The 11,698-nt window shown below is 38.6% G+C and overlaps 1 pseudogene across 1 annotated transcript; it reads right to left on the bottom strand.

Moving 5' to 3' along the window:
• Window positions 1-9,690: 9,690 nt before the first annotated feature.
• On the bottom strand, window positions 9,691-11,000 carry LOC143529162 (peroxidase 27-like; annotated as a pseudogene). Its single transcript, XR_013134605.1, has 4 exons — window positions 10,782-11,000; window positions 10,508-10,695; window positions 10,248-10,410; window positions 9,691-10,169 (listed from the first exon to the last, which is right to left on the bottom strand). The product of XR_013134605.1 is annotated as a peroxidase 27-like (transcript).
• Between the last annotated feature and the right edge of the window lie 698 nt (window positions 11,001-11,698).

Below are 11,698 nucleotides of genomic sequence, written 5' to 3'. Positions count from 1 at the left end.
GAGACAAGGGCCTATGTGTTTGAACTTGAATTGCCCTTGTGTGGATGATTTCCAATTCTTTGAGCTGATCAGCTTGGCTTATGCACTTTATGCTTCTTTCCAGCAGCTTTACTGTTTTCCTCCTTAGTCACCTCGGTTACATGAATATCATTTGCAGGCTTTGATGGATTCGTGCATTCTCTCGAAAAGTGACCCATCTCACCACAATTGTAACACCGCAGCTTTGACTTGTCAAACCCAATCCTTTTCCTACTTGAATCCTTGAAGCTGTCTTTTCCATACATCTTCATGAAGTTTGTAGCTCTTTGCACGGCTATCGCCATTTGGTACTTGATATCCATCTTTTCGAGATCCTTTTGATTGATATATCTCAAATCCCTAATCTCGAATTGTAGTGGCAATAGATTTCCTTGCATCAACTCTTTATGACTTAACAGAAAAGCATGAACGATTGAGATATTTGAGTCATTTAACAAGGGTAGTGCTTCACAGTAGCTGGAGCTTTTACTTGGCTGATACTTTAATGATAATGAAATTCCGTGGGCCTTCAAAGCTTGCTCAACTGCACTATCGACTGCCTTCTGAAATGAGCTAGGCTCATATGATCCTGATTGACTTCCCGTTAAGATAAAGGCAGTAGTCTGTGGAGGAACACTTGAGGAGTACTTTGGAGTGTTCACGGGGTACACATTTTGGGTGAGTTGTGCTAATAAAGGCAGTTGGCACTGAAGATGCAGTACTCACCCCAGCTTGATTCAGAGAACTCAGATGATTGTTCATTCTCATCTGTTTATCCATTTCAAATGATTTGATGGTGGATATCAAATCACTGTTTATCATAGCATTCAGATTGGTGGTTCTCTTGATTGTGATTTTTTTTATACTCCAACTATAAGGCAATGAATTCATCAACTTGTGATTGACCTCGGAGTTGGTGATGTTGACACTTGCAACTCTTATTCTCACCATTAGCTTCTCAAATCTCTTCACCAGGTCCAATACAGCTTCACCCTGACGATGATTGAACATATTAAACTCTTCTTTCAACAGGGCTTTCTTGTTTTCCCTGATCTCAGCATTGCCCTCTATCTTCTTAACAAGTGCATCCCACAAATCCTTTGCACTTCTGTGTTCACGTAAAGTCTCAGTGATCTCATTTGAAAGACAAACAGTCAAAATGAGATATGCTTTCTTATCTGGTGCTAACAGGTCCCTATCATTTTGATCATAATTTTTAGGAGCCTTTAGTTGTTCCCCAGCTTGTGTAACAGTCACGGGAACATGAGGACCTTGTTCAAAACATCTCATCAAGTCATTTTCAGTCAATGAGATATAGTTCATGAACCTCCATTTAAAGTCAGCAAAATTATCATCTAGGGTCATGTACTTTGGAGGTTTTTGAGGTGTTCCCACTTGATTTTCCAACAATAAATACCCCTTCAACAGCTCAGAATCAGTGCTCGTCATGGTCTTAGCAGTCTCAAACACTTAACAATCTTCAAACAGTTCAAAAATAAATACAAACAACTTTTTCGCGCGAAAAAGTTTTTTACGCGAAGCGAAAAAGATTTTCCAAGCGAAGCGAAAAACTTGTGCGAGATGAACAGTGATGCGAAGCGAAATTTACTTATGCGAAGAGAAACGCCAAGCGAAGCGAAAAGCTATGCGATGCGAAAATCCAGGCGATGCGAAATCCCAAGCGATGTGAAAAACTAAGTGATGCGAAAAAGTTCAGTTTTTCTAGAAAAAATCTTCTTGGGATCTGTTCCACCAAACTTGTCAGTACTAGGTCAAAGGTTGGTACACTAACTTTTATGCCATGCGAAGCGAAAAATTTAACATGTCATTTTAACAGATTTTCAATCCCGTAACACCAAACTTAACACCTTTAAACCAAAAACTTTTGAATCTAGGGCTAGCACACTTGTTGTTATACATATTATGAACTTTTTAGCCGAATGTCTTTGTATTTTTGTTATTTTTCTTGTTTTTGTGGATTTTCTTGTCAAGAACACTTCTTTTCTTCTTCTGAAGATCAAAACCCAAGGTTGTGATCCAAAAACCCTCAACTAGTGAGCCGAAGCTCTAATACCAATTGTAGGTCCCGTGGCGGGTGGATCTAACAACGTTCTTGGATTAACCGAGCTTAGTGCTAGCGGAAATCACACTAAGCCACCTAAGAGGTCTCGGATCTTGAGATATTATTTCGGGTTTATTGAGAGAGAGAGAGAGAAAGACGAGAGAAAGTAAGAGAGAGAGTATATGTGTTAGATAATTTTGCAAGAAGTATATTCTTCTCATGGCATGCTCCCTATTTATAGAGGAGCATGCATGAGAGATTGTCTTTATTTCCAAAATGCCCAATGGGCTAGATTACAAATTTTTCCCTTGGGCCAATACATACAAAATCAACTACTAAAACCCATGAGATACATACATTCAATACAAAAGACTTAGATAAACAAAATAGGTCTAACAAAAAATGTCCATGGGAGTTTGGATAGTTGTTATTATTTTGGTTTGAATACCCTTGGTTAGAGTATCCTCGACCACGCAAGCGACCCCTACCACGACTCCAACTACGACCCCGAGGTCCACGGCCATGTCCCCTTGAATTATGATCATTGTTCCCACGACTAACCTCAGATGTACCCTGTCCATAAGAACCATCACAAGTGGAACCGTCACGAGCTGATTGAGACGAGATATTGTTAACAGCTGTATGAAGCGTCGTGCCTACAACGAGTGGACTGTAACCAGCCCGTCTAGATTCTTCCATCGTTAAACTAGATCGGGCTTCAAAGAAGATGGGAAACCGCTTGGTATTGCTAATTAGCATGCCCATGGCATCGTATTCGGTATGAGCTAAATTGTTTACGAATTGTAGAACCAAATCCGGATCGGATACAGGAGCGTTGACGTTGGCTACCTGATTGGAAAGGACTTTTAGTTCCTGGCAGTACGCCGAGATGTTTGGAAACAACTCTAGTTTTGTATTGGTAAATCGGTTCTTAATGGCTAGGGCACGAGAAGCTTAGTTATCGAGGAATAGATGGGCAATGGCGTCTCATGCTTCCTTAGCAGAAGCACCGGGTTTGATGACTGTTATAAGGAGATCTTTGAGATGGTGCTATAAATCCATTTCTTAACGATGGCATCTAAACAATCCCACGAGACGGTGCTGGTTTTCTCTTTATCTTTGTCGTTTTTCTCTTTGTCTTTGTCGGCTGTTGCGAAGTAGTTGGCTTAATGATATGGTCTAGTACCTCAAAACGGTACAGTGGATTGTGAAAAGTTCTACCCAAGAGCTGTACTGACCATTCCAATTCAAGGGTTATGGGGATGAAATTGCGAATATTGTTGACAGTTAGGCCGGTGGATGGAAGCCATGAGGAATATGGGGAAGGATAAGAATGGGGTTTGATATGCAGGACAATGCGGTATCGATTAGGTTGGAGAAGGGAGCCGGCCAAAGAGGAGAGGCGGCTTAGGGTTAGAAGGATGATACCATGATCTATGCAGTTAATGCGGAAAAATATCGGATATCGGTCAATGACCGATACACGATATATCGTTTTTCGCGGTGATATATCAATTATTTATTAATCATTAATTATATATATATATATATATATATATATATATATATATATATATATATATATATATATAAATAAAATTTGAACAATCTAAAGAATATTTAACAATCTAAAATAACTAACAAATTAACTATAAGAATCTAACATATTTAACAATCTAAAATAACTGACAACTTAACTATAATGATACATATTATTTAATTGGGATAGATAACAGTCTACTCTAGCACTCATGGGCCATGGCAGATTATTAAACAAAAACATAGATGGCAGTGACATATAATCGATGTTTAATTGATAGAAAGCAGTCCAGCACTCATTGTTTATAAAACATATAATCGATTAATTACTGAATTTGAAGAATAAACATACCGGATATGGGCTGATGAAGTGATGATCGGAAGTGATGATCAGATTTCTATGACGATATGATGAAGCATCAACCGGATATTAGGAGTTAGGGTTGTGAATTTAACGATCGATGGTCTAATTTTATCATCTGGGTCTTTTATTTAGGGCAAAAAACGGTAAATATGGGCAGTAAAAATAAAAAAAGGCCCCAACCGATATAATCGGTGATATGGCCGATACAAAATTGCAAAATATCGCCGATATATCGGTAAATATCGGCGATAATATCGGCATCGATATTAAAACCGATATTTTAGAACGATATGCAGTCGGAGGACCGAGAACCGATATATCGCCAATATATCACCGATATATAGGCGATATTGATAGCTTAGACCATGATAGAAGGTAATATTGTTTGAATGCTTGCCCATTCTAATTTTTGTATCCACTATAAATACAATATTACGTACAATAATTAAGTCACGATTATAGGGCCTAAACATAGCAACTGGATCATATACAATCATCCATTTTTATGTTCTGTTCTAATAGTTTCATCTTGGAAAAGGTATATTCTTTGGATGTCGTTTAAGGTTTTCAGTTGAAGATAAATGTATGTTAATTTTTCAACAACAGACTATGAAAGTCCAGCGCAACAACAAACTTGATCCTATTTACATCATGGTCAATAAACTAAGTTAATTCTTGCTAGTTTTAATATCGAAATCTACAAGTCAAAACCATACACTCTTGGAGAAATCCAGAGCAAATCTCCAATAAAGAAGACAACAAATTTGAACGCTTCAATAGTTTTTAACAAGGGTTAAAAAAATTTCAGAAAATTAAACAACTATTAACAAAGAATATTTAAATATTCATAAAGTACAACAATCAAATTAATTCACAAAAAACTATAAGGTATCAAAGTCCAAGGAACAACAAACTATTAACGTTTTACCTCCAAACAAATAGTTTTGAAATTCAAATTCAATTGTTATTTTTAGTTATGATTTCCGGTCAATTATTATCATTTATTTCTGTAATCATTTGTAATTGTTTCCTTGTATTTGAGAATCACCTCCTGTATATATGTTATGTAAATCAATACAGAAACAAATACTTTTGGCATTATAACATTTGTATGGTATCACGCCAGCCAACCCTCTCTCTCTAAAAATTTTCCAGCCATCTTCAATCCATCCTCTACGCTATAATTTTTTTCCAGCCACACCATGTCCACCACAAGTTCCATCAATTCCTCCAGTGTTGGCACTATTCCACTCAACACCCCCTCATCCCTCACTCTCGTTTCCCTTCCCACTTCCTTAAAACTTACCACCACTAACTATCTCTCATGGAAAACCCAGATTGAAGCCATCTTACATGGCTTAGATCTTTTTAAATTTATCGACGGAACCCTACCTGCTCCCAAACCCGCTGCTAATGGCACTCCTCACCCAGATTACTCCACCTAGTTCCGTCAAGACCGACTCCTATATAGAGCACTGGTGGGCAGTCTCTCTCCCTCCATTGTTCCTACTGTAACCAATGCCAAATCATCCTTCGAAGCATGGAAAATACTTTCTGATACATATTCTTCTACTTCTCGTGGCCACATCAAGCAACTTCAACACCGTCTCAAACAATCCGCCAAAGGACCAAACCAAACCATCACTGAATATATGCAATCAGTGAAAGCCGTTGGTGATGAACTTGCCATACTTGGTAAACACGTCGATCAGGAAGACGTCACCGATGTCATCCTCAATGGCCTCGATCCCTCTTCTTATAAGGCTATTATTGAGGGAGTTAATGGAAGAGATAACCCAATCTCTTTTCATGAACTTCATGAGAAACTTATTAACCAGGAACTTTTGTTAGCCCAAAAGTCACCTGTTATTTCAAATCTTCATCACCCAACCACCGTGTTTGCTGCTCACAATCGTTCAACCCATAAGCTTTGGCATAATCGGGCCACATCCCAAACTGGTGGCCTGTTACCCACACCATAAAACCCATCAGCCAAACCCCAACTCAACAGCAACAATTCTAAATATCTTGGTAAATGTCAATTTTGCTTTACCAAAGGTCATTCTCTTACTTCATGCTATGACTTCAAAAAGATGTACCCAAACATAAGTCTTCACCTTTTCCCAACGCCACACCAAACACCCCACTACAAGCCCATATGATGGCTGCTACAGACCCCACCACAACTTTGGGAAAACCATGGCTATTTGATAGTGGTGTTTCACACCATATTACCAATGACTTAAATGCATTGTCTCTCCATGCCCCATATGATGGTACTCAAGAATTAGTGATCGGTGATGGTTCATGTCTTAATATTACTCATGTTGGCTCATTAACTCTTCAATTTGAAAATACTTCTTTCATTTTACATAATGTTTTATGTGTTCCTTCTATAACCCGCAATATCATTTCTATCTCCCGTTTATGTGTTGATAACAATATTCTAATCCAGCTTTTCTCTCTTAATTTTGTTATCAAGGATTGCCACTCCCACCGCCCTCTTCTTCGGGGACAAGCTGAAAAAGGGATCTATAAGCTACGCCCCAAATCACCACCATTTGCTTTTCACGTTCAACAAAATAATACAAACTTGTGGCATCATCGCCTTGGGCATCCACGTTCACAAGTGTTAAAACATTTATCTTTTCTTGTTCCGTCTATTTATTCCTTTAAAGAACCGTGTATTTCATGTTGCATTAATAAGAGCCACAAGCTCCCATTTCACATGTCATCTATCACATCACATGCACCGTTACATCTTTTATTTTCTGATGTTTGGTCCTCCCCTGTTATATCTCATGATGGCTTCAAATATTACATAATTTTTGTCGACCATTTCACCAAATATACTTGGATTTATCCAATCAAAAAGAAATCCGATTCTCTTGACATATTCCTCAACTTTCAAAGACTAGTTGAAAACTATTTCCAATGTAAAATCAAACAATTTTTTTCGGATAACGGTGGCGAATATATTAAACTAGCTCCCCATTTTGCTTCTTGTGGCATCACTCACCTTACATCACCGCCGCACACACCCGAACACAACGGTTATGCCGAACGCAGACATCGTCACATTGTTGAAACGGGTCTTGCGCTCTTATCTCATGCTAAAATTCCATTACAATTTTGGCCGTTTGCCGTTACTCCCGCCACCTATTTGATTAATCGACTACCCACCTCAACTCTCCAAAATGATTCTCCATTCTTTCGTTTATTTAAAAAGTTACCAAACTATAACAAACTTCGTAGCTTCGGTTGTCTTTCATATCCTTGGTTGCGTCCCTACAATTCTCATAAGCTACAACCAAAATCAAAACCTTGCATTTTTGTTGGTTACTCGCCCACTCAAAGTGCCTATTACTTACTTGATCCTACTACCAACAAAGTTTACGTATCCCGTCACGTTTATTTTGTTGAAAATAAATTTCCTTATGAAGTCCTAACTCATTCACCAACCCCTCCCACCTCCAAACCCTGATGACTGGTTACCCTTCTTAGTTAATTAAACCCCTAACTTAAACCCAACCCCCATCTCAGATTCACCACGAACCAAATCTGCCAACACAAACTCAACTAATGATTTTGTCCATGATAACACCCCAAGCCCACCTTCCTCACAATTTGATAAAATAGTTCCTGTTGAAATCCAAGCCCAAACCACCACACAACCACAAACCTCACTTAACCAAATTAACAATCAGTCACAAAGTGTTTCCAGCCCACTCATCTCTCCAACACAATCTTCAAATAATTCAACCACTGCTTCATTTCCCTCCTCTGACTACATTAACAGCACTTCCGATACTGCTCCTCCTTCCTCTCCGCGCACTCGCAAACCCAATCCTAAATACCACAATGATAATTTTTTTTCTTTACAATGTTTCTCCTGCTTATCCCAAAGAACCATTAACAATCACTGAAGCTCTTAAGAGCCCTCTCTGGCGCAAATCTATGCAAGAAGAGTTTGACACCCTCCAACGCAACATTACTTGGTCCCTTGTCCCACCAGAATCTGCACCAAATCTTGTCGGTTGCAAATGGGTCTTCCGAGCCAAGTTGAAACCTAACGGCAGCGTTGATCGTCTTAAGGCCCGCCTTGTGGCCAAAGGCTTTAATCAGCGTCCGGGCCTGGACTACGTCGAAACTTTTAGCCCAGTCATCAAACCTGCTACTCTTCACCTTATTCTTTCTCTTGCTACCTCTCAAAATTGGTGTCTTCGTCAACTGGACATTAATAATGCCTTTCTTCAAGGCAAATTAACTGAAGATGTCTTTATGGCTCAACCTCATGGTTTTATTGATCCCTCTCTAACAAATCATGTGTGAAACTGCATAAAGCTATCTACGGTCTCCATCAAGCATCGCGTGCTTGGTATAACGAATTAAAGTCATATCTTCTCTCTATTGGTTTCAAGCCAACCGTCTCTAATTCCTCTTTTTTTGTTAACCATCATTCCGTATCTCCAATTTTTCTCATTGTCTATGTAGATGATATCATCCTTACAGGTCCGGATCCCATTCTTGTAAACAACTTCATGTTATCTCTTGCCTCTCGGTTTTCTCTCAAAGACCTTGGCCCCCTTTCCTACTTCCTTGGTGTTGAGGTCTTTCCTCACACCCATGGACTTTTTCTATCTCAGTCTAAGTATATTCTTGATTTGTTAAATCGAGCTAACATGAGTGATTGTAAGCATGCATCCACCCCCATGTCATTCTCGGACCATCTTACACCCACTGATGGTACACCGCTATCTTCACCAACACAATATCGTGCCTTTGTTGGTGCACTTCAATATCTTTCCCTTACACGACCTGACGTCGCATTCGCGGTCAACAAACTTTCACAATTTATGCATTCACCAACAAACCTTCATTGGGCCGCCCTTAAACGGTTACTTCGTTATCTACATGGCACACTGCATCACGGGTTATTTTTTAGACACAAGTCTCCTTTACATCTCCATGCCTTCTCAGATGCAGATTGGGCAAGTGACAAATCCACCTACCGAAGCACCACAGGTTATGTTGTGTATCTTGGCTCTAATCCGATTGCATGGAATTCTAAACGCCAACCAACTCTAGCACGATCTTCTACCGAGGTGGAATTTCGAGCGGTTGGTTCCGCTACAACCGAAGTTCAATGGCTAATATCTTTATTATCTGAGCTTGGCTACAAATCCATGGTCACCCCTACGATTTATTGTGATAACTTAAGTGCAACACACTACTCGGCTAATCCTGTTTTTCATTCACGCATGAAGCACTTGGCTCTAGATTTCAATTTTGTACGAGAGAAAGTTCAAGACGGAACAATACGTGTATCTCATATTTCAGGAAATGATCAACTTGCTGATGCTTTCACTAAACCGCTATTAAGATTGCGTTTTCACAATATTTTGTCCAAGATTGGCCTAATCTGTCGATCGTCCATCTTGTGGGAGCATATTAACGTTTTACCTCCAAATAAATAGTTTTGAAATTCAAATTCAATTGTTATTTTTAGTTATGATTTCCGGTCAATTATTATCATTTATTTCTGTAATCATTTGTAATTGTTTCCTTGTATTTGAGAATCACCTCTTGTATATATGTTATGTAAATCAATACAGAAACAAATACTTTTGACATTATAACATTTATACAAACTTGATCCTATTTAGAGCATCACGGTCAATAAACGTACCAATGCTTGCCATGATCTCTAATTATTACATCAAATCACACATCAACTTAGTTCTCTTTACGGGAAAAGAATGATTGTTTCTTTAACCAATTAGTTGATTAAAGCGCACCTTTTCCTGATTTCACCAGCCTTTTCTGTTAGAACTCCAATTTGACCCATTTTAACCATAGATTCTTTGAAATCTTTAAAAAATGTAGACCCATGAGATTGTGCTTGACGCTTGACGTAAGCGCTAGTTTTCTTGTCATTTAGTAGAGCAGCATCCGATTGAAACAATCCTCTCCTTTTCAATACAATAGTGTAGTAATCGTCATCAAATGATCCGGCACTCCCTGGATCCATTGCGATAAGGGTGGTTCTGTCATTGGGTCTACATTTATTTTTCAATTGAGTCACATAGTTCGAGTCTAGAGAGGGGTCCGCGTCCCCTTTGCCGGTAAAGTTATACAACCTGGTTGCTATGCTAGAGCAATGAGAAGTACCCACAGTGTGTCCTCCTATATATATAGAGAGAGAGATATTTGAGAAGTTATACGTAATTGTTGAAGGATTACTAAATTTGGATTAACAAATACCTGAAAGAACCACCAAGTCTTTAACACTTAAGCCCTTAGAACTAAAAGCTGCTTTGAGTTGAGTAATGCTAGCAGCAGGAGAAGGTAGGGTCAAACTCTCTGATGCTTTTGATACTCTTCCATCTCTTCTCCCTAATGGCACTGGCCAAGCTGGTCCCTTAATCTGAAAAAGAAAGGCGGAATATATGTTCAACACGATTGGATAATCAATCAAACAACTGTAGATTTATGCTCAATCAAGGTTGCGTAGTGGTAAATACCTGTTGGATTGCATCTCGAGCTACCAAAGCTAAGATATCCGCACAAGAAACAACACCAGGACATGCTACTTCTACAGCGGTTTTTGCAGCATCAATAACTTGAAATCCTCTAAGGAAAGATTTGGTGGTCCGTCTTTCTCTGTTTGGTTATTTGTTGTAGAGTTTAGTAGCACAGAACCGTCACATCCCTGCATAAACGTGATTTTATTCCTTAATGCTATATTTAAAGCATTAAGTGTGCGTATATGAGATATTTTCTTATTATTGCACGAACCCTGACAAAACAATCATGGAAATGCATTCGAAGCAAAGGTGCTGCAAGAGAAGGGGCTCGGGAAATGTAATTCGCAGTTGTCCTCTTTACAATGGCCTCGGCTTTAGGGCATGTCTTTTTGTAGAACCCCAATTTTAGGCCATCGCCATTTGCCACACTGAGAATTATGCCAACCAGCAAAAGTTGGAGAAATAGTGCAATGTGTTTTCTGATTGCCATATTTCTTCAATACAAAGATAAGAGGATGATTAGGAGGGTGATGCGAGTCTTGAATTTATAGTAGAGAATCTGAGCTGTTTCGCTTTTAATTAATGAGCTAATCATTGTTTCCAACATGAAATTTAGTGGGATACATGCATTGCTCATCAACATTGTCAACCCATTAATTAATTTCATTTCACCTATAAGATTATAATGAAAAGGCTGGGGTGGACTTTTGAATGTGTAATGTGTATCATATATTAATATTGCACTATGTAATTTACCTTCCTAGCCTGTTATGGTTTAAGAATCTCGACGTGAATGCTCAGGAAATGTTGTTTAAATAAAACTCGAGTTTATGAATGGCATTACAAGTTTCAGGAAAAAGGCCTGATTCCATAACATAGCGTATACTCAGAAGTAAAACATTTGGTTTGCATTTGTACTATTCATAATTAAGATCTGAAGGTACATGATGTGGTGCAAATTTAATTTTATTAATTTTTCCTTCGTAAGTTTCATCTTCGTTGTCTGTTTTTGTTCGTATTTAAATTTTCTTTGTATTTTATGGGTTTCCCGCTTATTGCTCGAAGTTCCTTTTTGTATTCTTTTAAATTTGGCCTTAAAAGAAAAACACATAATCTGGAAGCTCAGAAGGCGTGTATATTTGAACAAAATTGGTTGGTTGACTTTTGTTGTTGGTAATGCTTCCTACA

This window comes from Bidens hawaiensis, unplaced genomic scaffold, assembly GCF_021521415.1.
Source record: "Bidens hawaiensis isolate Kalapana, Puna unplaced genomic scaffold, B.hawaiensis_p1.1 tig00008513_1, whole genome shotgun sequence".
NCBI lineage: Eukaryota > Viridiplantae > Streptophyta > Magnoliopsida > Asterales > Asteraceae > Bidens > Bidens hawaiensis.
Note: the sequence above shows the minus strand (reverse complement) of the source record. Positions and strands in the feature narration are given on the sequence as shown.